This window comes from Cervus canadensis, chromosome 10 (assembly GCF_019320065.1).
Source record: "Cervus canadensis isolate Bull #8, Minnesota chromosome 10, ASM1932006v1, whole genome shotgun sequence".
NCBI classification, from domain to species: Eukaryota; Metazoa; Chordata; class Mammalia; order Artiodactyla; family Cervidae; genus Cervus; species Cervus canadensis.
The window spans coordinates 23,506,682-23,533,015 of NC_057395.1; the positions used below are offsets into that span (position 1 = coordinate 23,506,682).

General features: G+C 38.2%; 1 protein-coding gene and 1 long non-coding RNA gene across 3 annotated transcripts in view; both read left to right on the top strand.

The window, feature by feature from the left end:
• LOC122448111 overlaps positions 1-16,658 on the top strand; it is a 34,621-nt gene extending 17,963 nt beyond the window's left edge. Inside the window, exons 2-3 of the long non-coding RNA XR_006271506.1 lie at positions 13,742-13,747; positions 16,622-16,658. This is a non-coding gene — a long non-coding RNA (uncharacterized LOC122448111). The remainder of the gene's footprint in view (positions 1-13,741; positions 13,748-16,621) is intronic.
• The window catches only part of PLXDC2 (plexin domain containing 2), a 429,365-nt gene that overhangs the window by 36,316 nt on the left and 366,715 nt on the right, over positions 1-26,334 (top strand). The gene's annotated exons all lie outside the window — the stretch shown is intronic.

A 26,334-nucleotide genomic window follows, 5' to 3' on the forward strand; every position in this document is an offset into this window, starting at 1 on the left:
GCAGATACATTCCATCAAATCAGTCATTCATTTGAATTTGCAACCCTGGTCTTGTAAAAAATATAAATAGTTTAGATAAGATGACGAGCTCTCAGGTTAATGGGAGTGACATTCAGGTGTCCCTTTTCTCAACATGTAATTGGAATTAGCTTCACTGAAGAAGAGAAAGTCGCTCAGTCGTGTCTGACTCTTTGTGACCCCATGGACTGTAACCTGCCAGGCTCCTCTATCCTTGGAATTCTCCAGGCAAGAATACTGGAATAGGTAGCCATTTTCTTATCCAGGGGATCTTCCCAACCCAGGGATCAAATCCAGGTCTCCCACATTGCAGGGAGATTCTTCACCATCTGAGTCACCAGGTGAATTAAAGTTGAGGGTGAGGGAGTGTTTGGAAATAAGGAAAGTGGGTAGATTGGGGGATGGAGAAGACTTCGGGTTGAAGAGTGGTCCACTGTGGGAGGAGAGAACAACAGGCATTGCGATGGCAATAGAAGCCACTAGAAAGGAAGGGAGGTGGGTAAATTAGAAGTCTGAAGATGCAGGAGAAATGCAAGGGTACCCAGGAGTTAGCATAAAACACCTCAAATCTTTCCCTTCCTTTCCTTGCTAAATTTTTTCCTGTTCCCAAGGCTTATATATATTTCAGGCCGTATCATTAGTATTGCATTTCAGACTTTTATATTACATTGTATTATATTATATAGAATGGTATTATATTATGGGTGAAATAAGTTGTATCGAGTTGACACAGGGGCCTATCACCATTCAACAAAGTCTTTCTATGGGGAAAATGCAGAGGATAACATTTTAGAATTTTGAGAAATCTTAGAAACCTTCCAACTCAGTGGGTTTTTAACTTAACTCCAGAAATCTCTTTTTAAAAAGGAACATCTTACTTTGCCTTGCGAGGTGTGACACAGATGCAAATTGGGGTGGTCACCCTACCTATTCAGCGCTTCTTCCTCTCTCCCTCCCCCGCTCCCCCCAGGTGGTCTGGCGTCTGTGGAGAGGTCTGGCTCTGCAGTGCAGTCTGCAGTCAGTGATCTAAACACTTACACTTGTTTACTGGTGAAAGAAATCCAGTGACATTTAGAAACTTGGCAAAACGAGTCAAGAGCAGGCCAAGTCTGGTCACCAGTGCCGTGTGCTTGCCCCGCCACCAAAATTCCCTGGCAGTCAGAGCATCTGGCACAGGGTCTAACACACAGTGTCTGAGGCAGAACAGACACTTCATAAATAATAGAGGTGGTGCAAGGAGTGAAAAAAGTGAATGAATGAGCTCTGTCCTGGCTCCTTTTGAAAAATGCTTGAGAGTTGCCTATACTTGGGGGAAAAAAGCCAGCAGAGAACTGATCAAAACTGATGCTTCATCGTTTTCTGAAGACATCTTTCTCACTAGTCAGGCTCTCTCTTTCCATTGTGAGAAACCCTCTTTCCATGAGGGCAGGGAACATGGGTGTTTTGTTCACCATCAATACATACTAGGCCCAGTGCCTAACAGTGTGCGGGACAAACCAGATGCTCAATACGTATTTGACAAATACCCCGTTTACTGGATCCCTCCATCTACATAATTTAACTGGGTAATGAATGTGCTCCAAACTACACCCATTTCCTTCAGTGTTTCTGGTATTGGATCATTATGTACACACTCTTCATTGCCGGAATATATCTGAGAGTCAGTTTTATCTAATCTCCTTTGCCTCCCTTCTGCGACCACACAGTTGTCAAAGTCTGATCATTTTACCATCTCAGTATTTCTTAAATTTCTTCAATTCTTTCTGGCTCCTAAGTTACCCCCTGAAGTGTGGTACCTTCGTGTTTCTTTCCTGGACCACTTGTTTTTTGGAGTCGCCCCTTGAGGCAAAAACAGAAGGGGATGGCAGAGGATGAGATGGTTAGATAGCATCACTGACTCAGTGAACATGAATTTAAGCAAACTCTGGGAGATTGTGGAGGACAGAGGAGGCTGGCAGGCTACAGTCCATGGGGTTGCAGAGTTGGACACGACTTAGTAACCGAACAACAACAACAACTTAGCAACTCAGCTTCTTTTGCTCACTGTCTTCTTGCTTCTTCCTCTTCTTGCCTAATTGGTCTTTTCAGAAGTGAAGAAATCTCACTTTGCCACCTCCTGGCTTAAAATGTTAATGTCTCCCTGGTCTCTATGAGGTTGTCTGAACCCCTTAATTAGCACAGCATTCAAGTAACCAATTTAGCCTCCTTTCATGCCACTATATTCTCAGCTTCCCCTAAATTAACTACCTGCTGCTGCTGCTAAGTCGCTTCAGTCGTGTCTGAGTCTGTGCGACCCCATAGACGGCAGCCCACCAGGCTCCCCCATCCCTACATCTGCTTAAACGCACTGTCCTCTCCCATATGCATTCCCTGTTCATCTAGTCTCTGGTGCCCTTCTGCCCCTCTTTTTAGCTTTGCATTTTCTTACTCATCTTTGAAGCCACAGTTCAAATGTCCAATTTTTGACCTTTCCTACAGTTCTCTTGACCTCCAGCTCTACCTCAGTTAGAGTTGGAGCACATCTTTCATAACTCTTCTGAATTCTAAGATAATTGGCTTCCCGCTAGTGTCTTCATTGGACTATACACTTGATGGCAGAGAGGCTTCCTTACTTACCTGGAAGCCACATCGAGTCTGGTCTTTCAGACAGAGAAGGTTTTATTTGTGGATTACTCATGGATTAGTAAGTGGTATTAATTTAAAGTGTAGGTGTAAGTAAGTGAAGTCGCTCAGTCGTGTCCGACTCTTTGTGACCCCGTGGACTGTAGCCCACCAGGCTCCTCCATCCATGGGATTCTTCAGACAAGAATACTGGAGTGGTTTGCCATTTCCTTCTCCAGGGGATCTTCCCAACCCAGGGATTGAACCCAGGTCTCCCGATTAATTTAAAACTCCTAGGGAAATGCTAGAGCCTTAAACTCTAAACAGAGGAGATTCAGAAACTCCTTGACGTACAGTGGGGTTGTGCCCCCACAAACTCATTAAAGCTGAAATTATCATTAAGTAGAAAGCACGTTTAATGCACCTAACGTCACAGCTTAGCCTAATGCACCTTAAGTGTGCTCAGAACACTTACATTAGCCCACAATTGGCATAGTCATTTAAAACGAACCCTGTTTTACAATAAAGTGTTGAATATGTTATGTAATTCATTGAATGCTATACTGAAACTGAAAAACAGCATGGTTGTTTGACTCCAGAATGGTTGTAAGTGTATTAGTTGTTCACCCTTCTTACCACATGACTGAACGGGAGTTGCAGCTCACGGCCTCTGCCCAGCAGAAAGAGAGAGTACGATGCGGTATGCTGCCAGCCCAGGAAAAGATCAGAATTCAAAATTGGAACATTTTATACTGCATGCATATTGTCTTTGCACAATCATAAAGTCAAAAAATCGTTAAGTTGAAGTGTTATTAGTTGGGGACTATCAGTATATTATATGATGATATTTAAAGATACTCGGGTCTAGGGACTTCCCTGGTAGTCCAGTGGTTAAGACCTCATCTTCCAATGCAGCAGGTACAGGTTCAATCCCTGGCTGGGGAATTAAAGTCCCACAGGCTGTGCAGTGTGGCCAAAAAAAAAACAATGCCACTGCCACTTGATGTGGTATCAGAACACTATTTTATTTTTTTAGAACACTCTTTTAAAAAGGAGAAGTTAAAAACACCTCAAAAAAAGTAAAGATCCTCAGGTCTAAATATGGAAAATGATATTAGATACGTTCCAAACATGTGTTTCTTTGTAGAACTTATAGTGGCATGATATTAATAATGACTATAATAATTAATCCATAGCATAATCTGACTTAAGGAAATTTAAACAAAAGTGTCATAATCCAACTAGTTTTGATTAAATGGCTTTAATTATTTGTCTTCACTGCTAAGCTTGGGATACTCTTTTGCCTAGAACTTACGTGGTATTTATCTAGTATTTAAAAATAGTAATTATATATGTAAACATAGAGTGTGCATAAATAGATTGGATTTAGATATCTATATATAATTATACAGCATAGTAATAGATAGTATTTATATGTTGTCCAACTCAGATGTAGTACTTTCGTGTAAAATACGAGATTATGTAAGTAACCCCATTCAGTCCAGAAGCAAAGATTTTATGCAGCCAGTATTAGTTGAGTCATGGTACTTATTAAATGTTTACTGTTTTCCAGTCAATAGAAATTCAGTAGTTAACTAAAGAGTTGCAGTAAAGATAGAAATAGAATTATGGGAAGAGGGAACAAAGAGAGTTCTTTTCTCTTTGTGTCTTCTTCAAGTTTACGAATTTGAATCGGCTCATTAGTCGTGAATGAGAAAGTTTACTTGCTTTATGTTTTGCTATTAAAAGCATTTTATAATACCTACGCTACACAGCATCTACCCTACAGCAACTCATTTTTCTTTTCTTTTTAACACTGAACTTTCCAATCAGGGAAAATAGAAGCAAATGGTGTTAAGATCTATTTACACCCTGCCAAGAGTTAGCCAAGCTTCTTAGACTTATTGTAGGTTTGCATCCGCTTTCTTTTAATTGCCATTAGTCCCTGGGGCCTAATCTCCTATTCCTTCAGAATCTAGAAGTGAGAGATGGAAGCTGTCTGGCGCCCCAACTCTATTTAAATCTGCTTTGAGGAATAGCAGAAGTAGGCTGGGAAGAGCTTCCTATAACTTGCTGGAGTGATTCCTGTTTTGCATGAACCCTTTTCTAGTTTTCTTTTTAAGAAACATAAACAAAGTTAACAAATGGGAAACTTTTCTTCCCCCAGTTGTGTTTTTAAAGGATAAGAGGAAGTGGTTTTGATCTTTAAGATCTAAAAATGATCCCACCTCTCTCTTATTTGAGTCTTCATGGTGTATTTAAATTTTTAACAGCATGTGAGATGGCTAAGGATGTGAATGTTGTGCTATGATGTTTTGGGTTCCTTTTTCCCTGCAGTTTTGTTTCAATGAATCTTGGACCTCGGATAGATGTTCTTGCAGAAGTTGTGTTGACAAAGACATCTGTGCAGATCCCAGTTCGGAACAATATTTTAGTTTTGGGAATTGTTCTGAAACACCTGCCAGCTGACATTACATTATAGAAGCGTTTGCAGGGCTGATACCCTGCGTGTAGCATTTTACATTTGCCACTTATGAACTGACAGCTGGGCTGCTTAGAAATTATATTTAATATAATTGTGAGGAAGAGCGTATCAGGCAGGACTTCCTAGGATACAGATGAGCATCGCTGCCCTACCCAAAGAGCCCTGGGTTTGTCCTGCAGCAGTTCCTTATTTGCATGCTGTTTTGTACAGATAACTCCAAGAATGGAATTATTGTCTTCATGTTTCTCTTCCAAGAATGAATGAGTTAATGATTCAGTACCTTAAGGGAGCAAGAGCTATTAATATATCCCTTGGTTTAATTCAGTATAATTTTTTACTTGTTGTCATGTCTCTTTGCAAAGGATTGCTGTTTCAATATTTTTAAGAAAACAGAGTCCAAATTTCTATAGGTCTTATATCAAAAACAAATAAACATTTTTTATTGGTTTGAGATAATTGGTCATATATTAGTTAAGAGAGAAAGCAAAAACTGTTTTTTTTTTTTTTTTGTCTGTTTGTTTTTTTTAGTGGAAGATATAAATCAAACATACTTTTCAAAATGTCATTTAAATACCAGAGGAAAAGAATACTGGTCCTGCTAGAAATGTGATTTAAATATGGTAATTCATAAAAATATGTGTTGGGGCTCTGACCAACTCACACTAATTATTCACACACAAAGAACACATTGTTTTCTTAAGAGAGGGACCAAGTGAATGAATTGAAACAAAATGCCACTTGTGATAAATCTGGGAAGATTTTTAAATTTGAATATGAGAAAGTATGCTCTCCTGCTGATTCATCATATTATGTTTTCAGCTTAAATAGGCACCTAACACAACATTTTAGGTAAAATCTGAAAGTAGCACTTGAAAAGCCTTTTTAGTATCCTGATTTTGATTGGATTTTGTCTACTGATTTAAATGTATTTCTTTTAAGAGCATTTGGAGAAAATATCTCCACATATATTTTGGTTGGTATCATTTGCCGTAAACTTCTATTATTTATGGGTATTTTATACATTTGATTGGATATATTGCTTTTAATGTTATAATAATGATAAATTTTGTCATATGACTTTATGTTTAACATCCTCTTGACTAGTAATGTGGCTGTGCTCAGAATTAGATTTCCTCACATGCTTTGCCTTATAGTTTAACAGGAAATTATATTACAACTAGATTTGGTAGCATGTTCCTCAAAAATCAGTTACAATTTTGCTTTAACATTCTTATATATGGCAAATGCCATTTTTTCTTAAGCTTCGTATTCTTCCTGAAACTAAAGTATAAATGATTTGAAAATTAAAAAATAGAATAATTTAAAGAAGTGTATTTTATTAAAATAATGTGTCCTTTTGCTAATTCTGAAGATTATAGTGAAAGTGCTGATGAGATTCTGATGTTTAGGAAGAGGGGAAAATGGACATTGGATGAGAATTAACTAATCAAATTATACTTGCAATGAGTATTCACTGGCAGTCATTACATGCATTGTGCTAGACAACGAAGATGCAGTGATGCATAGGGTACAAATCCTTCAAAGAGGGTGTCGCAAAAGAGATTGGATAAATATCTAAATACATTCTCAGGAGAGTAGGAAAAGAACTCAGGAAGGAACTCACATTGGGCTTTAGTCACATATGAGAGACATCTCAGTTCAGTTGCTCAGTCATGTCTGACTCTTTGCAACCCCATGAAACTGCAGCACACCAGGCTTCCCTGTCCATCACCGACTCCTGGAGCTTGCTCAAACTCATGGTCGTGAGTCAATGATGCCATCCAACCATCTTGTCCTCTCCTCCTGCAGGAGGAGAAGGGGATAAGAGATATCTAGTGTAGATTTAAAGAGTGAGTCAAGAGGGACTTCCTGAAAGAGGTGACAACACTTCTGAGTTCAAAAGGGTAAGTGAGAGCTGGGGAAGTCTGGACAAGAGGTTTTCCTGGCAGTGGAGGTCAGTTTAATCAATGCCGTAATCAATGCCCTGTGGAGACAAAGAAGATGACTCTTGGGGAAAAGATCATGGTTCAGTGTGACTGGAGGAGACTGTAGAAGAGGGAGCAGAGATAAGACTCATTTCTCTTTAGGTGTTTTACCAGCAAAGGAGTAGTTTTTAGATTGTCTCCCAATGTTGTATTCTGCATAGATGCAATGGCGATTTAAAAAAAAAGAAATGGGAAGGAAAGTAAATCTAGTTACGGAGGACCATGAAGGTTGGCATAGCTCTGGAAACCTCAGGGACACTTTACCTGTGGTCAAAAGTTAAATCTGCATGATGGAAAGATTCCCCTTCTGGATACTCTGTGCCCTAGGGAACTTGTCTAGTCGGTACTCAGTCGCTAAGTCATGTCTTTTTCTTTGCAACGCCATAGACTGTAACTCTCCAGGCTCCTCTGTCTATGGGATGTCCCAGGCAAGAATACTGGAGTGGGTTGCCGTATCCCTCTCTACGAGATCTTCCCCACCCATGGATCGAACCCACATCTTCTTCGTCTCCTGCATTGGCAGGCAGATATGAATTCTGGGAAGCCCAACCTGTCTACCCTCAGGGTTAAATTCTTTTGCTTTTTTTCTGTACATAAGAATTAAGAAGGTTGGTGGAAAAATGTAGCACTTTTTTTTTATTCTTATGAAATGTATTTTCCCAGAGAATTGAGCTGTGCGTCACTTTGCAAATTTAGAAAAAAAGCTTTTATATGCTCTGAAGGTCCTGCCTTCTCATTACTAGAATGAATGCATCAAAAGATACCCTGTTTGCCTTTGCATTTCTAAGGCTTTCTTACATCATTATCATTTACTTCGCTGCTTCCCCACATTTTATCATTCCAAAATACAATAGGGAGAGGAAAAAAAACCTTAAAATACCTCCAAGTTCCTGAATAGTCCCATGGAAGTTCTAGTTGAAGATTTTTACTTTCTGTTTCAGGCTTGGTCATCTCAGGAAACTCTATACAGAACTGAAGTTTTTTTTTTTTTTTTTTTCTTTTTTTGATGGACCATTTAGAAAGAACAAACTCTTGTGACAGTAATAAAAGACTAAGGCTGGTTTTCACAATTGTTTAACACATCTTTTTAAGCCATCTCTAGGAAATGCACAGCTTTAACTTCCAGCTATGGACACAGGATGAACACGTACACATGGATGCCCTTACACCCTCCTCCCTCCATTTCCTGGCGACATACAGATTCTGTTGCTGCCCCACTGATTATTGTTATTTCGGCCATACCAAAAATGTGTGCGCTCTCCTGTCAGCTCCGGGAGTCACACCTTCACCCTTGTTTATACTTTATTGCCACTGAAAAAAAAGGATTACTGGAATGGACTTATGGTAAAAATCATGTTGCTGAGCTTTGTAGTTTTCTTGGCTCTTAGGTGATTAACACAAGAGGAAATGAGGTGAAATTTCCTGGATAAACTTTGTAGAAAGATAATCATATGCAGTCTCTCGTTTTAGTATTCTAAAATGTGAGAATAACAACCAGGGTGGAGGTAATTCCATTGAAGAAAATCTTGTGAAGAAGAATATGCTTAGTGTCTATAAATCTATCTTTGAAAATCCAAAAGGAGTGACCCTATGAAACTTGACTGCTGTCAATATTCATAAACAGAATTCTCATGAAATCGATAAACATCAATATTAAAAACTAATAGAAGATCTCAGCTAGGTTTAAACTTATTATCTGTAAGTGTGCTGCATTTAGAAAGTAAAGCTGTTATTTAGAGTTTTAGAATCTGTTCAAGTATAATTGATGTTTTTATACACAGATTGGCTTCCCTGGTGCCTCAGCAGTAAAAGAATCTAACAAGTGGTGCTGGGATAACTGGTCAACTACTAGTAAAAGAATGAAACTAGAACACTTTCTAACACCATAACACCATACACAAAAATAAACTCAAAATGGATTAAAGATCTAAATGTAAGACCAGAAACTATAAAACTCCTAGAGGAAAACAAAGGCAAAACACTAAGATAAATCACAGCAGGATCCTCTATGACCCACCTCCCAGAGTAATGGAAATAAAAGCAAAAATAAACAAATGGGACCTAATTAAACTTAAAAGCTTTTGCACAACGAAGGAAACTATAAGCAAGATGAAAAGACAACCTTCAGAATGGGAGAAAACAATAGCAAACAAAGCAAATGACAAAGAATTAATCTCAAAAATATACACGCAGCTCTTGCAGCTCAATTCCAGAAAAATAAACGACCCCCAAAAAAATGGGCCAAAGAACTAAACAGACATTTCTCCTAAGAAGACATACAGATGGCTAACAAATACATGCAAAGATGCTCAACATCACTCATTATCAGAGAAATGCAAATCAAAACCACAATGAGGTACCATCTCAAGCTGGTCAGAATGGCTGCTATCAAAAAGTCTACAAGCAATAAATGCTGGAGAGGGTGTGGAGAAAAGGGAACCCTCTTACACTGTTGGTGGGAGTGCAAACTAGTACAGCCGCTATGGAGAGCAGTGTGGAGATTCCTTAAAAGACTGGAAATAGAACTGCCATATGACCCAGCAATCCCACTCCTGGGCATACACACTGAGGAAACCAGATCTGAAAGAGACACGTGCACCCCAATGTTCATCGCAGCACTGTTTATAATAGCCAGGACATGGAAGCAACCTAGATGCCCATCGGCACAGGAATGGCTAAGAAAGCTGTGGTACATAAACACAATGGACTATTACTCAGCCATTAAAAAGAATGCATTTGAATCAGTTCTAATGAGGTGGATGAAACTGGAGCCTATTATACAGAGTGAAGTAAGTCAGAAAGAAAAACACCAGTACAGTATACTAACACTTATATATGGAATTTAGAAAGATGGTAATGATGACCCTATATGTGAGACAGCAAAAGAGACACAGATGTGTAGAACAGTCTTTTGGACTCTGTGGGAGAAGGCGAGGGTGGGATGATTTGAGAAAATAGCATTGAAACATGTATATTATCATATGTGAAACAGATCGCCAGTCCAGGTTCGATGCATGAGACAGGGTACTCAGGGCTGGTGCACTGGGATGACCCTGAGGGATGGGATGGGAAGGGGGGTGGGAGGGGGGTGGAGGATGGGAAACACATGTACACCCATGGCGGATTCATGTCAGTGTATGGCAAAAACCACTGCAATATTGTAAAGTAATTAGCCTCCAATTAAAATAAATACATTTAAAAAAAAAAAGAAAAGAAAAGAATCCACCTGCTAATGCAGGAGACACGGTTTCGATCCCTGGGTCAGGAAAATTCCTCTGGAGAAGTAAACGGCAGCCCACTCCAGTATTCTTGCCTGGGAAATCCCATGGACAGAGGAGACTGGCAGGCCACAGTCCACGGAGTTGCAAAGGGTCAGACATGACTTAGAGACTAAACAACAAAGACTAGAAAATCTTATTCAAGTTGTCTTCAAGTGCATACAAATAAAGCAGATGCATGGTACTGAGGATCTCCTCACAAGTTTTCCAAACTATTGACACACTCTTAAAAATAAAAACCAGTGTTGTACTTTAAGGATAAATGAAAACCAGTGTACAACACTGGTTGTACAGGATCTGAATTCAATGCCATCTATTTTCTGACTATAAAGTGAAAGTCGCTCAGTCATGTCTGACTCTTTGCGACCCCATGGGCTATGCAGTCCATGGAATTTCCAGGCCAGAATACTGGAGTGGGTAGCTGTTCCCTTCTCCAGGGGATCTTCTCAACCCAGGGATTGAACCTAGGTCTCCAGCATTGCAGGCAGATTCTTTACCAGCTGAGCCACAAAAATTTGCTTAAAAAGTAAGTTCAAAGCTATACTATTAAAGGGACATATGCAACCATAATTGTTTTATTTTTATTTAGTTAAATAATTGCCAAAATAAAAAAAAAACTGTTGAACTTTGAAAAAGCATCCCTTTTGCTTACTGAATCACCTTTGTTATCCTAAAAATAATTTTCATAGTGTTTTTATTAGCCCACTTTTTCTTTTTTAACCTTCACACTATACTTCAAATATTATTTCAGTGCATAGTGATTGTATAGGAACCACCAGGATGAAACATATTTATGATTAATTCAAAAGTTTTAATGAGAAACTGCAAATCTTATGTTAAAACATGTAAGATATTTTTGTTTCTTCTGATTTTTTTTTTTCGTGTCACCACCTGATTATACCCTTTGGTGATCTTTAATTATATAAATATTAATACCTTCTAGCCTATCCTATAGATTATTGCAAATAGATTAGAATAAATCCATACAAGTGTTTTGAGTCAGAGAACTTCAGGCCCTTTCTCCTCTTAGTAATTATGAACAAGATAATTTAATTTCTCTAAACTTTGTCTAAACATTCTTCTTATTTGTATAAAATATTATTATATCACAGAATTCTTGAGAGGATTAAATTAGAGTAAACAATATAGTTTGTTATTACTATGTTACTTTTTAATGTTTAATATTAAGCCGAAATGTGTAATTAATATTTTATTACTTTTATTATAGTGTTTGATTGTGTTTATCTATAATGTTTAATTTTTACTTTACTTAGTGTAATAGCAATGCATTATATTTCTGAACATCCTGATTATGGTAGAAACATGTCTGCGTTGTTGTGAAGAAAACACATGAAAATATATTTTAAAATTCACAGTGGAGGAATATGTAGAAAGGCAGTGGTTATCAAAACATTTAATAAGCCGTATGCCATTGGGTGTTGTTTTATAAAAGCACTTCTAGTGGTTTTGGGCATCTCTTGAAACACTGAGAGATCAAAGGTAAATGAAATGCACATAATTTTAAAGTAAAGGTGATTTCTGGTGAGACCTTAACCACCAGAGGAATGCTGAAAGAAAAGCCAGGAAGCTCGTTAAGACAGAGTAAGGATTACTTAACATGTTTTTGCACAAATGTGGCCAAGAAAACAATTTTTGGGGGGGGGTTTATTCCAAATGCTGATTATAAAATTATTTAAATTAATGAGATGCTATGGAATATGAGCACAATTAAGAAATGACAGGAAGAAGAAGAAATGCACTTCCTAAGGAAAAGGTTGAAACTACTAGGGCATTTCAGTTAATTGAAAGTGGAAAATGTGATGTCTGTTATTTATCTCTAAATATGGCTAGTGGTAAAGAACCTGCCTGCCAATGCAGGAGCCATACGAGACATGGGTTTGATCCCTGGGTCGAAAAGATCCCCTGGAGGAGGGCATGACAACCCATTCCAGCCTGGACTTTTCTCATGGACAGAGGAGCCTGGTGGGCTACAGCCTACAGGGTCACAAAGAGCTGGACAGGACAGAAGCGACTTAGCAAGCACACATAGTTGAAGGTGATAAATTAACTGAAGTATTGTATGTAAAATGCGTAGGTCATTTCCTGGTGTGAATGAGTACTCAGTGAAGATGAGCAATGTTACTGCTATTCCTACTCCTATGTCAGCTTCTACTTCAGTTATTACTGTGATGTTTGATTGCTCAGATAAGGAGGGAAAGTGTGTCTTATTTTATTGACAGCTCACTGTGTACTGGATTGTGTGTTAAATGCTTTTTATGCATTATCTCGTGTAATATACACAGCAATCCTGTGAGGTCGGGTCTATCATTCTCAGAGGTTAAAGCGTCTGCCTGCAATGCGGGAGACCTGGGTTCGATCCCTAGGTCGGGAAGATCCCCTGGAGAAGGAAATGGCAACCCACTCCAGTATTCTTGCCTGGAGAATCCCATGGACAGAAGAGCCTGGTGGGCTACAGTCCACAGGGTTGCAAAGAGCTGGACACGACTGAGCGACTTAACTAACTTAGACTGGCTATTAACCACCATTGGGATCTGACTTCATGCTTTCTTGTAGTGAGGGATTTCAAATGAGAGAGACAGCAGGTCTTTTTTTATTCACTCCTAAATCGACAGGGCTTAGATGCCTGCCTGGTACATATTAAGCGTAATAAATATTAATTAATAAATAAAAATTTAATAGATATTTGTTGAAGGAGTGAAAAGTACCTTTTCACGGATAATGAGGCTGAAATGCTCGTTTAGAATAATGGGTGAGTTATTTTTCTTTAGAAGGAATTGGTGATTTTCTGAAGAAAATCAGGAATTTCTGAGACCATTAGGCATGAAAGAGTCCTGAGAGTGAAGGACGGCATCTGTGAAGGCAACTGACATGAAGTAGAGAAAACAATCGCAGGCTATGGCCAAGGCAAATTCACCCCTGTGGTGAAGTTCAATCCTATAATGCTGAGTTCCCAGATGTCAAGAAAATACTGAGATTAGGTTTGGGGAGATCACAAAATATCACTAACTGGACGGTGGTGACAGCCCTGTTAGAGAATGCAATAGGCCAGAAGAACATCAAAACCTGGCAGGAATGAAAATCAGAACAGGGAATAAATCTTTGGCTTCTTGAAGAGAATCAGCCCAGCAGAGATGGTGTCCATCTTTAGTTCTTTTATCCTAAGAACACCCTGTACTTATTTCTGTTTTTTTGTAGTTTTGCCCTTAAATGCCTAGTAAAATTCTCTGAAAAATTTCGACATTGGCTTAGCTCAACTCAGTAGAGAAGTGTCTCAGCCACACCTAGACAAATGTGGTTTGGAGCCTTGGAATGTTCCAGAGGGAGAGGGCGGCAGCTGTTGAGTTGGGCAACAGGGTGGAGTGAGGGGCTGCAGGGCGGAGAGTTAGGATCAAGGTGGGGGTGGTTGAGGTTGGGTAAATGCCCATGACCTCCCTCCAGGGTGTTCTGCAGCCACGAGGCTCTGTGGTCACGGGACATAGATTTTCCTCTCGGCTCAGTCAACCCAAATGTAGAGAACTGCATTTTGTTGCACCCTGAGAAATGCTTTTAAAGTTTCTCTGGATCTGCCTGAAGGTCACCAGGATGCGAGGAGGAGTCTGGGACTGTTTTGTCAACTCCCCCTTTCCACTTGTCTGATCTTTATGCTGATTCAAATGATTGCACAAACTCCTCACAGAACATTTTGGCTGTTTACACAAAGAATTGTTTTGACAGAAAACCTCCTAATACTGCAAAAGGGTCTTTGCTGGTTCAAAACAAGGGTGTTCATGGAGTGTTTTTATCACGTGTGCCAAAGTGCACCGCAGTTCAGGGCTGATGCTTGCCCTCGGAGTTCCCAGAGTTCTTTGCTGCAGAGATTAGGGTGGGGGAGGGGTGCCCAGAGGCGTGCTGGGAGCAGGACAGCTTTGCTCTGTGCAAAGTTGCCGGGTCTGTGCTTATTGTATTACACACCTAGCAGAGCTGTAGGCTTGTTTGTTTTCTTTTTGGTAGAAGATCTGTGTAAAACTTAGAGGTGATATGGATCTAACATGGCTTTCTACTAGGGGAGAATCACTTCTTTAATCCAATGTTTTTCAATACTTACAGTGATTCTGGAATTGATGCAAAAAGTTTGTTTAAAAAAATCATAATGTAAACAATGTATAAAATTTGTTCTTTCATTAAACGTTACTTCTTTGGTATTACAAAGATCTGTTTCCACTACAAAATGGGATTAGGTGGGTGTGGGGGCGCCATGTGGTATTTTGTACTGCCCTAAATGATCTGGAGTCAGGAAAGGTTTGAGAGTCAATCCTTGGAACACATTTGCAGTTCTTATGAGGATACATGATAAAAGATCCGTGAGAGTTGTTTGGTTTTTAATCATGGAACCAGGTATCCATATTTTTCGAATTTCAGACCTACCTGTTGGGTAGCCAAGGAAAAGCAGGTGGTTGAACATGTAACTACAACTTTTCTTACTGAAGATGAACTTACCCCAATAAATAGCTGGTTTGCATAGTTAAACACACTTATGATTACAGGTGTCTATCTTTGCTTAGGGCAGCCAGTGAAATCAGTGAAAAGAATGTTCTTACCAATGTGTCTGAAGAATGAGTGGCATTTTCTGGGACAGTTGCTGGAATAACTGCAATATAAATAAAGATTTTCTCTAACGTGTGTGTGTGTGTGTGTGTGTGTGTATGCACGTGCATGGGTGCACGGGCACACAAACTAATTGCTGTTCCATTTCTTCCAGAATGCTCAGCTAAATACATATGGGATTTAGAGTTCTTGCTGTGAATTTGTGTCTTACAGGGGGTATGGAATTACGAGTTAACATAATTAGTTTAACTTTTCTAAGAAATCAACAGCAAAACTTCTGTTTCCTTGAACTGTAAGATTTCCTTCAAGATAAAATTTGAGTTCGTCTGAGAATCAGATTTTATAATCTCTCATTCAGTCATATAAAATATGGGGCATTTTAATTGAGAGCAAAGCTCAGCATGTTGATTTTCTTGGTATAGGCACAAGCACTCAATACAGATTTACTCCTGAAATTTTTGGTAACCGTTTGCCTTTTGACAACAACAACAAAATCTTAGCATTTGTTTGGAGCTTTTTGTTGCAATGTACTCCACAAAATTAGATGGTAATCAGTGGTCGGGATTATGAGTCAAAAATCTGGTCCATAATTGATCCTTCCCCATTTCTTATTTTCAAGTCTTATTTGCACCATGGTTCTGGGAGAGTGCAAAAGGAACCAGAAGGGGGAAAAAAAAGTAGGTTATGTGGGAGGGATTTAGGATTACAGAGTAAGAGATCTTTTTCTTTTGTGGTAAAATGAGTTTTGCTAACTTCAGAGGATTATTTTGAAACCAATAAGAAAAACTTGTGTATCAGGATTGGAAAATCTTTGTAGAAACTAGATTATATTCTCCTGCTTGACTGTGGTGAAATGTATACAAAACTGTAACGTCTGGTTTCTCAACCAACACTGTGCTGTTGGTCTAGTTTCCTCATAATAGGAAGAGATTTTTAAAAACAATTCTTCAAGAGGAAACAAAACATCAGTAAATGTGAATAGTTGTGACAGAATCACTCCCGAGCGTGTCTAGTTATAGCAACCACAATATATCAGGGTTTTTTTTTTTTTCATTTAATTTCACAGTTTCTCAGATTCCTGATTATGACATTATCTCTTGGCAGATAGAAGCATTTCTGCCTCTTAACAACTGTTCACTGTTGTCAGGTTAAATATTATCTTTTGGCTAGGTTACAGTTGTGTAAGTTGGATTTTTCATCAGTGATATTACATTGCAGGTTCTTAAGAAATCTCATACAAAACATATTTCACCTTTTGTTAATTAAATTAACATTAGCTATAGATTGCCTAATTGAAACCTAGAAAACAGAAGATTTAATTTATATTGCAAATTCAAGGATGTGCAAATAACCTCAAAAGTTCTCTATAAAGAACTATATAAAAGTTCTTTATATCCCACTGAATACAAAAAGATTGAATTCGGTGGAGAGAAAATGACAATAGCAATATTCTGATTAAAACTCTTTAATTTTTAGATGACCAAAATATGTCAGGGGGCTTCCCTGGTGGCTCAGATGGTAAACAATATGTCTGCATTGTGGGAGACTGGGGTTCGATCCTGGGGTTGGGAAGATTCCTGGAGAAAGGAATGGTAACCCACTCCAGGATTCTTGCCTGGAGAGTTCCATGGGCAGAGGAGCCTGGCGAGCTATAGTCCATGGGGTCGCAAAGAGTCGGACACAACTGAGTGACTAACACACACACACAAAATAAGGCAGAGAGAGATAATGCCACTTATCTGCATCCAATCCATGCAGATAAGTAGCATCAGAACTGGGACTACATCAAGCTTTCCTGGATTATCATTATTTCTATTACATTGTATTCAAATACAACCCTCTAGTTTGCTCTTTGCCCACAAAATTCATTCTCTATTTCTTCCAGGGTAATATAGTGTTTAGTTGGGCACATGGCCACCTGGAGAGCAATGATTTTTTTTCTCTCCTACCTATGCATCCAGGTGTGACCATGTGACTAGGTTTTTGCCAGTCATAGAAATGATGTTTGCAGTGCCTGCATCATTGCCTAGAAATACTGCTTCCCCTTCAAGAGGGTTAGAATGGAGGGCTGATAACTTAGCTTTAGCGAGGAATTCAAGGACAATGCCTTGGTGGAGAATAAACTCGAAGGGAGCTGGGTCACTAGATAACTTCATGGAGCAAAATCACTCACTCCCCCTTAATTTCTATCTCCCTCTATTATAGTGGTTAAAATACATTCTATAAAGCATTGATATGTTTTCCTTCTTCTTCCTTGGTCTTCAGAAGGGGTTAACGTCAGTGGAAGAATATGTGCTACTTAACCTAATGCCAACAAGTACCTGGGGATGGGAGGAGCTTAAAGCAGCCTCGAGTAACATTGCTGTAGCAGATAATACCTGAATCAACCTTGCTTTTTTGGGAAGATGCATTGGAGTATATGGGTGTGGATAAGCGAAGATACCTAGAATGGGGTTGAACAAGAAAGAATTTGACAAAGGAATAAAAATGTCAAAAGTACCACTTAGTAAATTAGAAATTTTGTATTTCCTACAAAATCTCGACTATAAGATATGTTTAAATATAAATACTTGGAAAATATCTCATGACCATCACTTACACTTTTCATCAGACTTGACATTTTATTATTCATGGTCTTATATAAAAACTGAAGACTGGAATTATATTATTTTTCCACTTTAAAAATGTTTATGAATTTTGATTTACATCTTAAGTTAAAGAATTTTTAAAATACACATCTAGAATGTTAACTTTATAAATGCTCATTCCCACTTCTTAGATTTTTAAAAAATGTATATAGTTCTTGAAAAGGGAATAAACATTTAAAAAACTTTGCAAGTTGCACACTGCATAAATAAATGCTGGGTTGAGTCAAGTTTAAGTAGAATAATTTTGGGGGGAATGATGGAATTCCCAAAGAAAAATCTTTGGATAACTACAGTGCTCAATTCTAGGCAAACACCTATGATATATAACATGCTCATTGGCATTTGGATAATTTAATCCATCAATGAGCTAGCCTGACCCCCAATAGTTAATTGAAGCTAAAGTGGTTGAAAGTCTTTCTGATTTATTAATCTCACTGCATAGTTTTCTCAGCTCAATTTGTTTTTATTGCTCAAGCACATCTTTTTTGAGGTTTTTTTTTTTTTCCTGCTAATATTTGTCAGTTTCAAATCACCCTGTCCTCTTTACATATTAGCAACGACTATCAAATGAACTCTGGCTTTTTCTGGGTGTCAGGATATTTTGAAATAGCTCTCAATAGGTATTTTAATTTTCTCTCAGAATTGACGGCAAACGAGTCACAGCATGGGGAAGCTAGAACATAAGGATTCTCTCCAACATGTGTAGAGAATGTTTCCTTTGTATCATATTTTTTTCTAAACTGCGTTAGTTTTCATTGATGCCACTGTCTTTGGTATACTGACCAGTCTTTAGGCAGTCAAGAATTCTACCACTGAACCACCCATGCACCCTGACCAGTCTTTAAAGTCAGCTAGCTATTCTTATCTCTGCCAATAGGTATCAGCCAGGGAATCATTGCAGAATCTGGGGATACAAATTTCTCAGGCACCTGTAAAGAAAAATACTTCATTTAGAGGGATAAAGCAATACAAGGACAACTAATTAGAACTCTGAGAATTGCAACTTTGCAGAACACCATTAAGAAGAAAATGGAGAGTATAGGCCTGATTACACTACAAATTTTTAGGCTCTCATTAGCATTGATAACCTATAAAATATTGCATGGGTAGCATAGTGCTGGGCTTATAAAATGCATTCAGCTGAGGTTTGCTGTTTAAAATGCAAGTTCTTATTTATCTAGAACATTTAGATGCCATGTTTTATGAATTCAGGCAGTCCATGAGTTTTGTATCTCTATATGTGAATATATATATATATCAAATTATTCTATTTTTAAATTTGAATTGCCCATTATAGACTAGGACACTTTACCAGGTGCTTGTATTTTAACAAATATAATTGTTTAGTGATTTATATACAAAACCTGTTTCTATATAACTTTGTTGAAACTTCCTTTTTCCATTCAGCTATTTTAGTATTGCATGGGGTAAGTCTATGGGCTTCCCTGGTAGCTCAGGCGGCAAAGAATCTGCCTGCAGTGTGGGAGACCCTGGTTCAATTCCTGGGTCAGGAAGATCCTCTGGAGAAGAGATAGGTTACCCACTCCAGTATTCTTGGGCTTTCCTGGTGGCTCAGTCAGTAAAGAATCCGACTGCAATGTGGGAGACCTGGGTTGGGAAGATCCCCTGGAGGAGGGCATGGCAACCCAATCCAGTATTCTTGCCTGGAGAAACCCCATGGACAGAGGAGCCTGGCAGGCTGTAGTCCATGGGGTGGCAAAGAGTTGAACACAACTGAGCAAATAAGTGTTAGGTCCTGAAAAACCAGTGGCTGCAAGGAAAGTAGTTTTGATACCATGTTATTTATAAGCACCAAAAGACACTCACTCAATTGTGAGCAAACATGGTCTTTTGCCTTAAAGAGAATATAACCAAATTGTGCATTGATTGAATTAATTATGCCCTTCTACCTTCCAAAAGATATTTAGGGCAGGGCAGTCAGATGGGTCTGTGGATGCAGGTGAGGGAGAGGATGAAGGACAGAACAAATAGAACTGGAAACAGAGTAAGTGAGCAAACAGTTTAGAAGCTGAAGTGCACTCTAGAAATTCAGAGATTGACGCCAGCTTATCTCGTCGAAGAAATTACAGCATCTGCCTGGTTGAGTTGCCAAGTGAAGGATGACCCTGGAAGGATATCTGTCGCCCAGACAGAGAAGGTGCATGGAACCAGTAGAAGTGTAAAAAAAAAGGCGGGGGTGGGGGGTGGGGCTGATGCTGCTAAGTGCAGTGAGCAGGCAGTGCCTATTTTGTGGGAAGGGAGAGCATCATCAGAGGTATAGTTCTGGGAAATCATAAGGCATATTCAACAAATAAGAATTAGTTCAGAATTGTGGACTATCATGTAGACATAGGGGTAAGATGAGGGACTCAGGAGATGAGCCACTCCCTGACCATATTGTAGAAGTCCTTGCATCCAGCTGAGGAGGTTATACTTACTTCAGTAGGAATCCTACTGAACACATCATATTGCAAAAATCCTTCAGGAATCCATTGAACACATCATATTGCAAACATGCTATGAAAGTGTGTTCAGAAGGACTAATTTAGCTCTGTTCTCTAAGATGGGTTTAAATATGAAGGAAGTGATAGTGGGACACCAGTTTGGAACCTATTGTGGGTAATAGAGGTGACATGTAGACAGTGCAAGATTGTGGCTGACCTACTTGTGATTTTCATTGGTGGTAAGTTGATTTAGGAAACTTGACCATAATGAATGCTTAGAAAACCTTGATCTAAGAATTTTTTTCTTTCGTTCTGTTGTGAAATTGAAAAATAAAAATCTTCCTATGGGGGGTTTTTAAGCAAATTCTCAGTTGGTATGACTCATGTGACATTATTCTGTAGTAGAAGTATTTGGGCTTCCCTAGTGGCTCAGACAGTAGCAATTCCGCCTGCAATGCAGGAGACCCAGGTTCATTCCCTGGGTTGGGAAGATCCCCTGGAGAGGAGAATGACAACCCACTCCAGTATTCTTGTCTGGAGAATCCTATGTACAGAGAAGACTAGGGGGCTACAGTCCATGGGGTCGCAAAGAGTCAGGCATGACTGAGCAACTTAAACACGCACACACGCAATAGAAGCATTCTGCTTAAGAAATTACAATACAAGATAACACTTTTGACTATCCTTAAGGATAAAATATACAGGCACGGTTTCAAAACATTAACAACACAATGTGATAATCAGTACTTTAAAGCTTGAGTGTCACTTTTTTGAAGTATGCTAATGAATTATTTTTTGGTGTTCTGTGGTATTTATTGGGCTTCCCTGGTGGCTCAGCTGGTAAAGAGTCTGCCTGCAATGCCGGAGACCTGAGTTCGATCCCTGGGTTGGGAAGATGCCGTGGAGAAAGAATACCCACTCTAGTATTCTGGCCTGGAGAATTCCATGGAATGTATAGTCCATGGGGTAGCAAAGAGTCAGACATGACTGAGTGACTTTCACTTTCACTTTCTTTGTATCTATTACAGGACAGGCCAACTTGAATAATGATTTTTAAAAATTCTTTCCTATTTGAAATCAGTGAGAAATGTATTGTCAATTACATTTACTCTTAAAAACACATTACTGGAACTTCCCTGGTGGTGAAGTTGTTAAGACTTCACCTTCCAATGCAAGGGTCGTGGTTTCCATCCCTGGTCAGGAAGCTAAGAGCCCAAAAAAAAAACCCCACAACATAAAACACACACACACATACACACACATTATGAATATTAGTAATGTCATACATCGTGTGTTAGGCGGATAGGATATTTTCGAATTCTCTATGAAATAAAGCCATGAAGTGATGGGACTGGTCCTATCACTTCATGGCAAATGGAAACAGTGAGAGACTATTTGGGGGGCTCCAAAATCACTGCAGATGGTGACTGCAGCCATGAAATTAAAAGACGCTTGCTCCTTGGAAGAAAAGCTATGACCGACCTAGACAGCATATTAAAAAGGAGAGACATTACTTTGCCAACAAAGGGCTGTCTAGTCAAAGCTGTGGTTTTTCCAGTAGTCATGTATGGATGTGAAAGTTGGACTACAAAGAAAGCTGACTGCCAAAGAATTGATGCTTTGAACTGTGATGTTGGAGAAGACTCTTGAGAGTCCCTTGGACTGCAAGGAGATCAAGTTAATCCATCTTAAAGGAAATCAGTCCTGGGTGTTCATTGGAAGGACTGATGCTGAAGCTTAAACTCCAATATTTTGGCCACCTGATATGAATAACTGACTCCTTGGACAAGACCCTGATGCTGGAAAGATTGAAGGCAGGAGGAGAAGGAGATGACAGAGGATGAGATGGTTGGGTGGCATCACCAACTCAATGGACATGAGTTTCGGCAAGCTCCAGGAGTTGGTGATGGACAGGGAAGCCTGGCATGCTGCAGTCCATGGAGTCGCAAAGAGTCGGACACAACTGAGCGACTGAACTGAGCTGAACTGATGAAATAAAGCATCCAAAGCTTTTCATAAATTGTCTCTTTTGACTTCTTTTGCTTGACTCGTTCTCTGTCTAGACTTATGCCCCAGTCAGCTTACACTATATTTGAACTTTAATGCTTCTCCCTTATTTCAAATTGTTGTTACCCCTGGAATGTTCTTTGTCATCTCAATTTCTGTTTCTTTCAGGATTGTTTAAAATACTATAGCTAGATAATTTTTAAAATAGCCTCATGTATTTATAGTTCTTAGGAGTTTTCAAAACATTTTCCTATTATTATCTCAAAAATTTAGTTTTTATAATTACATTTTTTAGAATTTAATTTTTATAATAATCATATAAGATTTTGAATATTATGTTTACAGAAGAATAATTTAAAATGAAATTGTGCTCAAATGAGCTTTGAACCTGCTTAAGTCTTCAAAAGAGTTGTTTCCCCAATCCCTCCAACCCCCAACTGGTGTCTTAGATACCTCCCACTTCTCTTGCCTCTGAACTTTGTGTATAAGATGTACATTTCCTTCAAGTATGGAGTCTTTTGATTTTTTCCCCAATGTGTCCTTTACATTGTGAGCCTTTTTAACCCCTTCAGCTGTGGCTAATTACAAAACTAGTTTGATTGAATTAGTAACTGTGAAGTAACTTTGTAATTTTGTGAAATAGCTGTTATATTTGCTGATTGGTATCAACTCTATGGTGGCAGAGTTTCTAACAGTTTTTCTACTTTTCCTCAACTTGTTTTAACATCCCATTTACAAAGTTTTACAAAGCTACTCTCAGTTGCTTGAAAAGGCAGATAGACAGCAAAATTTAAAGATCTGTTATATTATTAATAAGTGGAAAAAGGGTAAAGAACTTTAGTGGTCAATTGAAGGGCTAAATGAAATGATAAATTTCTCAATTATTAAAACTGCAATTAAATGTAGATAACTTCACTATTGTTATGTTGCGGAGGGCACTGTAGTTAGTAGTTTTAAATCTGATATATCTTATTATTATACAGAGCCCATATTTAAATATTTACCTTCTACAAATTATCAATGTTGTCTTTCTGATGGGACTGAAAGAATACCTAGCTTAGGTTAACTTAATGTTCCAGTTATCTCTTCATACAATTATCTTGTGCTGGTAGACATCTATTTTGGTAAGCTTTTGACTGCTGATTCCAGCTCAAGTTCATGTATAAAATTCAACATGTTTCAATTGAAGTTGCTCTTGAATAATTTCTAAGTGAATAGTTAAGTGATCAGTGTACTTTTGATATATTCCTCATTATGGAACTCTGGTTAGTACTGAAGCAGTTTGAATGTTTATAATAAAATTCAGGGTAACACAAATTCAGATTTGCTTGCTTTCCATCACAAGATCTTAAAAATTTCATTTACATTTATTTTTGCTACAGCTTTACATATTAGACCTCAATTCATTATTCTGCAGTAGGAATGTTCACCTGAATATAGCAATAAGGACTAAGGGATCAGAGAATTTACGTCTTTTAATCAAAGAGAACAAGAAGTCCAGAAGGTCAATATCAGGACCTTCTGTTTAGGCTAATAATGGAAGGATGGAGGAAGAGCTTAGTCAGTCTTTGGAGAAATCAGATAGTCAACCAGCAGATCCAGGACTAAAACCCAGATCTGTCTGACTCCAAAGTCAGGCAGCAGGACAACAGGCAGCTGTTGTCCTGCTTCCATAAATAGATGTCATGAAGCCGTGTGGTAGAGGTGAGTCAATGAATTGGATATAATAGTGTGAAAGTCTTATAAAACCAAATATCAAATTCTGCACTGGATTCAAAGAAACTACTGTAATCAAATAGATGAGCTGTGGATAAATAGTAACATATGTCAAAAGCATTTGCTTAATGTAAGTTCAATATTAGTCAACACTCTGACAAAGCCAGCCAAGAACCCTTGACGAGTGTTAAAAGAAGCACAAAATTAAGAACAAATAAGATGAGAGTCCTATTTTATATTGTTTACTTGGACTTGAGTTTTGGTTTCTTTGTTCATCTTACACTTCAAGGGAACTAAAATTTATTTAGAAAATAAAAGCAGTAGAAGTTAAAAATGCTTGACTTATAAGGAATGATTAAAAAACATGGAAGGTGTTTGTTTAGTCACTGTTAGAAAGCCTAGCTGGTCATGATAGATGTCCTCAAAATTTGACCTTCTTCTTTTCAATGTATTGATGTGTTTTGTTAAGATTTAAAATCCACAGCAGGAAACTCAAAACTCAAAAGTATCATGGTCTGCCTGTGTTACTTCTCTATACGTCACTGAATGTCCTATATGAGTGTATAATGGTTTCTCTCAAAGGTTTGGTCTTTTACTATGAGGAGGAAGAAAAGAATGCTGAGAATTCACTTTTGTCACTTTTTTTTCCCTCTGGAATCTTGCAATAGTTTAAATAGTGCTCCCTGAGATCAATATTTTCGTCTGTCTTTTCCTATGATTTTTTTTTCTTTCTTCTAAAAAAAGGGTTTTTTTTCCCCAGACTTGAAAACAATCATAGGAATCAAGAGAAGATAATGAAAATCAAAACTCAGTTCAATTCTCTGGCCTCAAATTCTGTATACATCTCCATCATCCAGCTTCTCCCTCTTCAAACATGTCAGTGTCGCAGAAGCTCATCTTTATTTAGATCAGTGATGCTCAGATGTCTGATTTTATCTCAGGATCCCTTGAAGCTTTTAAAAATTTCTAGTAACTTGTCTTTTGTGAGTTATATCTCTGTATTTACTATACTAGAAATGAAAAATGAATTAAAATATTTACCTAATAGTTCATTTTAAAATAGCAAACCCATTTTAGGTTTAGATAAATGCCGTTTAATGAAAAAAAATATATATTCCTGAAGACAAAACAGTAAGAAGAGTGGCAATATATTTTCCATGTTTGTACATTTCTCCAGTTCAGTTTAATGGAAGATGGCTATATTCATCCATATGCTTCAGCATCCAGTCCCTTATGTTATGTTACACATTAGTCCAGGTAGAACAGTGGCTAAGAATCTGCCTGCCCATGCTGAAGACGCAGGAGACGTGGGTTCAATCCCTGGGTCAGGAAGATCCCTGGAGGAAATGACAGCCTACTCTAGTATTCTTGTTTGGAAAATCCCATGGACAGAGTAGCCTGGTGGACTACAGTCCATGGGGTTGCAAAGAGTTGATTGCAACTGAGCATGCATACAACCCCTAGAAAATTCCACCGTAGACTCATGATAGAATGAGAGTGACATGGATAAATACATTTGACCCTTGAACAACACAGATTTGGACGACACAGGTCCACTTATGTGTGGATTTAAAAAAATAAATATATTGGAGATTTTTGGTCATTTGAAAAAACTGACATATTAACCATGCAGCCTGGAAATGTTGAAAAACATTAAGAAAAAGGTATGTCATACATATAAGATACAAAATATGTGTTAATCAATTATGTTTTAGTTGACATAAGTTACCTTATGACTGGTAAGGTTTCCAGTCAACAGTAGGCTGTTCCTAGTTAAGGTTTTGAAGATTCAAGAGTCATGTGAGAATTTTCAGCTGAGTGGGTGTCAGTGCCCCTAACCTTCATATTGTTCAAGTATCAACTGAAATGTCTCAGTGATATTATGAAAATAGTTTTGACCTCTGGCCCCTTGAAAAGATCTCAGGAACACCTAAGGGTCCCCAGAACACACTACTTTGAAGAGAACTGGATATTCTGTATATTTTTTAATCTTCTAATTATGTCTCTCTGGTGGTTACAGATAATGTGTTCATTGTACTCTGGATCATTGGCATTCAGTGATACTCTTCTCATCAGAGAAACTAGTGATTAAAACTTGGGCTTTATCTAAGCAAGAGTTTGGCTCAAGAGTGAAGAGGCTAAATATAAAAAGTGTATATGTGGGCATATGCGTGCTTACAAGTGCATACTTTACTTTTAAATATGAATGTGTTCCTTGTTGATCAGTGGAGAATGAAGTAATACGGATCACTCAAAAAAATAGCAATGGTATCAAAGACAGTATTTACAAAGTGTTAAGACTTTTACTTGAATGTAAAAGTGTTAAGGTTATTTGACACAAAAATAAAAATAAAATAGGTTTTTTTTTTGCTTGAAATAGGATGGACAGTTTTTTACAATTACATAGACAACATCAGCAGGATATAAGTCATTTAAAGATGACATTAGTCCTGAGCCAGCTAAAATAGGGAAGGAAACAAGATTTTGAATTATCTACACAGCCCACATTCTGTCATCTATAACTGTTTAATTTCACTTTGAGATACA